The following is a 4,490-nucleotide window of genomic DNA, read 5'->3' as shown; positions in this document are numbered from 1 at the left end:
AAGACGGCAATGTCATGGGGATTCATTTTCTCAAGAATATTTAGGTCTGTCATATTGTCGCAACATTCCTGAAGATGCCATAATATAAAAGAAAAAGTTAAGGCAAGATCAATGGGTTTTTGCATGAAAGTGCAAGGACGTCCTGCGATTTTGTCGCAATGACAAGAGGTGGCATAATAAGACCTTTAATTAGGAAGGCAAAATAAGACCACACAAGAATGAGATTTTGAAAAGAAACAACATTCACTTCGCATAAGATTGCGAAGTTATACATTATTAACCGCGAAATTGAGACATAAAATAAGAATTTTTTATGAATTGAGAAATTGAGACATTATTTGGATTCAAATAACAAAGGCAAGTATGTGAATGTATGAAATTAGAAAATGTTATTTGTCTCCATATGATAGATTTACTCAAAGATTCAATAATTAATGATTATATTGATTAACTGTATTGCAAAGAAGAATTGTTTTAATTAATGCAGGTCAAAATGAAAGAAACACAAATATACAGAAAGAAGAAATAAATGTACAAGTATTACAAAGAATCAAAGAAAGAAATAAAGACTACTTCTTAGTTAATCCTTCATTATCTTCATCAGAATTGTTCCCTTCTTCGTCTGCATCAGAATCTTCATCACCATCAGAACCTTCATCACTATCAGATTCTTCATCGTCAGCTTCGCTATCAAAGATAATCAAACTGGAAGTATTCTGTGGGATTTCTTCCAAGAGACAAGGATAATCAGAATGTGGAATATTATGATCGTCACAAACCATTTGGATAGTTTGATTGCGAAAATGCATAGCGTCCTTCTTAAAATTCGCAACAATGATCTTGATTTGATTCTTTAATCTAGAATACTTGTCGTTGCGAGAAGAAAGATTCTTTGCGAGTTCCTCCTTTTCAGCTTCGAGTTCTTCAATCTTTTCACGATATCTATTTTCAGAATCTGCGAGCAAAAAACAATCAATTATTAACTTGATGAGAATTCATAAGAAGCAAAATATTAGCAAAAAAGAGCAGTTATTAACCTTCTCTGTCAGAAATCATATCTCCAATCAAGGCTGTATGCGCAACTTGGAGACCAACATTTACACCTAAATCTTTTCTAGCATCATCTAAGATTTTCGCAGCCCAAACAAATTCATCCTCACTACTTATAAGAAGACGAGAACGAATTTTATTTTCCCTTTCGCAGAGTTCGATGTTCTTGCGGTTAGCTTCATCTCGTTCAAGTTGAACTTCAAGAAGAGCCTCTTGGAATTTCGCCAAAGCCTTGGCACCTTGATCAGAGATGCGATCCTTATCATCTATGAGACCGCTAATTTTGGTTCTTAACTCATTATTTTTCTCTTTAGAATCAAGAAGGAGACGCTTAAATCTGTTGGCTAAGCCTAAACTAGATCTATGGTCAATTTCTAAGAGGCGAAATTTAGATCTAAGCTCATTTAGAGAAAGAGATGAAATTCTATCATTTGAGAAGCTATTTAAGGAATTGTTAAGACGCTCAAGAAGGGTATCATTATCCAAGGCATTAGGAAATGAACGAAGAAGGGTAGCTTCATCAGAAAGACCATAAATGTCTACAAAAAAGATCATTTAAATAAGATAAAACAACAGGATGAATGAATAAAGGGAAAAGAGAAAAGTAACATACCGTAAAGCTGATTATTAGCTTGCTGGAGACTAGAGATTTTGTTCTTATACGAAGAAGAATCGATTTTTAATTGTCTATTTTTCTTGCGAAGACCTTTAACTTCAGCTTCCAATTCTTCATTCTTTTTGCGAAATTGAAGATTCTTCTTTCCAAGATTTTCGCGTCTTCTCTCTAGATCTGAGGCAACAGCAAAATAAGCTTTTCCAACCTGCGAGAAAATATAAAAAATATTAATATAGAAAGAAATTTTGAGTTATAACAATGAAGAAGTAAAAGGATAAAAATATACCAGACTATTGAGAGAATGCAAGAAGTCGGGAGTCACTGATCTAAAAACTCCACGAAGAGAGCTATCACCATCCAGTAAAGGGACATCGCAAAGGGTAGCGAGAGCTTTGCAGGTATTTGCGAATTGGCTATCTCCCAATCCTTGTAGAGAATAAAAAAAGAGGCCAGAGAGCTTAGCCATAGAAGATTCAGGTGGAGAATCTTCACTTGCAGCAAGATCATCATTGTCCTCATCACCCTTGTTACTTTCGGAATTTTCGTGAGGAGGGATATTTAAAGGAGAAGAAGAACGAACTTTCCTTTTCTTTGGAGGAAGACCGGTTGATTTTTCCCTGCGAAGAGCACCTTTACCTTTATCACCAGTCTTCGCAACATCGACAGATTCTTCTACTTCGGCAATAATCTTCACACACAGATAGAAATAAGAAATGGAAGCATGGAAGCAACAATATATTGTTTAAAATCATAAGAGAAAATTTCTTACCTCATCTGTGTATGAGCGAAGAGATAACAAAGTACTAGCTTTTCCAGTCGTGTTATAACTATCTTTCAGTTTTTGGATCTGCGGAATGTCGCAAGAGTTAGCGAACAAAATAATAAAAATCAATAAAGAAATATAAAGTGAGTTAAATGGGAAGAAACATACCTCTTTCTCCTTCTCATGCCAAGAGAAAACCCAAGGTTGATAAGCAGCGAGATTCGCAGGAAGAACATTTGACCCATCAATGTAGGGTCCTTTTAGCATTAAAGGAAAAACACACCATTTATCATCTTTGGATTGGCGAGGAGTTGTGTTTTTACCAGAATGCCAGTCAATATCTTGCATGAGAATTTTGGCTTCATCAATGTTATCTTTCCTTTTTAAGCGAATACCCCAGCGAGTATTCTCTTTCTTCATGGAGATACGTTCATAGTTCTCAAAGAAATTCGCTACTGTGTATTTCTCAGCAATTATCTCTAGGTTTGCGAATTTAGGATCCCTAAGTTCTTTGGAGTACAGAGATCCTCTACCAGCACCACGATTAGCGAACTCTAGCATCAGACGGATGCAGTCCCCACTCAGTTTGAAGATAGCTCGCGAAAATCCCGAGTGAGCGATAATTTCATAAAATAAAGGAAGATCTGGGTTATAAAGAGGAATAGGGAGACCTGCGAGAATCTGACCTAGCGAAATTATGATTGATTTATCATCACAATACTGATCAGAGAAAAGTTTGACAGAAAGAATTGATTTGGCATTTTCACCAGGAATGGTGGAGAGTGTGAAACCTTTATCAGCAAGATCTTTTTGGACATCTTGTAAATTCTTCTCATATCTATGACCACTTGGAGCCATATTTGAATATAGAGTATGGGAATGAATAAAAGGTAAGAGGATTGAAGGGGGGAAAAATTACAGCAGCAGAACTTGCAGAAGAATAACAGAGTTGCAGAGATGAGAGAATAAAAATAGAAGAGAAAGTAAAAAGAAAAGTGGAAAGAAGAGTAAAAAGAGTATATAAAGGAGATTTTTTTTTACTCGAAAAAATAAACACCATTATGACGAAAAGACGTGAGCGGTTGAAAAGCAGCGGTTACAGAAGACGTGTCAAGAAACAAATGGAAGAAAGAATACATGTGATAAATGCAGAATATGAAAAGATGAACAGCTGCGGCATTTCTCACATCATTCTCTACTTTGCAGAGAAGATATGAGAAGAGGCAAGATGTAGGATCAGAATCTTGCAACGATAATATTTCAGCGAAGTTATCAACAACATAATACAACAGCGTCGCAGAACAACTTCAGGAAGAATAAAATAAATGACGTCAGCTAAGATCACGAGAAAGATATGATAGTCCTGCGAAAATTAGAGAGCTTGCGAAGTTAATATTTGTAAGGTTGCGAGAAAGTCGCAGATCATACCCGAAAATAAAGGACAGATTAGCTGTCATCCACTATGTATTTCCCTATAAATAGTCGTTCAAGTTGTGAAGAAAGGAGAGATCTTTTTTGAGTAAGAAACAAGTAAATAGGAGAGAGAAAGTTTAGAGCGGAAATCATTCTTGATTTCTTTATCTTTTCTTGTAAGAATATTCAAAGGTTGATCAATAAAATTAAGAATGTAAACCTAAAAATGAGTTGATTAATAATGAAATCATACGAGGAGTGTAGTGTAGGATTTCCTGCGACTACAACAGAGATCTACTAAAACCCCAATTTGAAACATGTCTACCAAAAATCATAGATAGCTGAGTTTATTCTGTTGGGATCCATGGCCAAAAATAAAAGCCTATACAACATGTGTGTAGTAGCATCCTTTAACGATCAGAAAATCCTATCTATGTAACATGGTGCTTGTATGCATGGACGGACGTGTATAAAATCTATAGTCCTTATGAGAAGAAAGCAGGAAAAGTACACGGACGAATAAAGTTTTGTTGATGAATAGCATTCACATGAATCTTCCTCGGAAGCTGTGATAGACTGTGAGTCGTGAGACCACTTCTTAAAAATCATCTGATAAATGGTATGAATGCAATATTCAACAACGCTAAA

Source organism: Papaver somniferum, chromosome 9 (assembly GCF_003573695.1).
Source record: "Papaver somniferum cultivar HN1 chromosome 9, ASM357369v1, whole genome shotgun sequence".
Classification (NCBI taxonomy): Eukaryota; Viridiplantae; Streptophyta; class Magnoliopsida; order Ranunculales; family Papaveraceae; genus Papaver; species Papaver somniferum.
The sequence above is the reverse complement of the archived record's forward strand: the minus strand, read 5'-3'. Positions refer to the sequence as shown.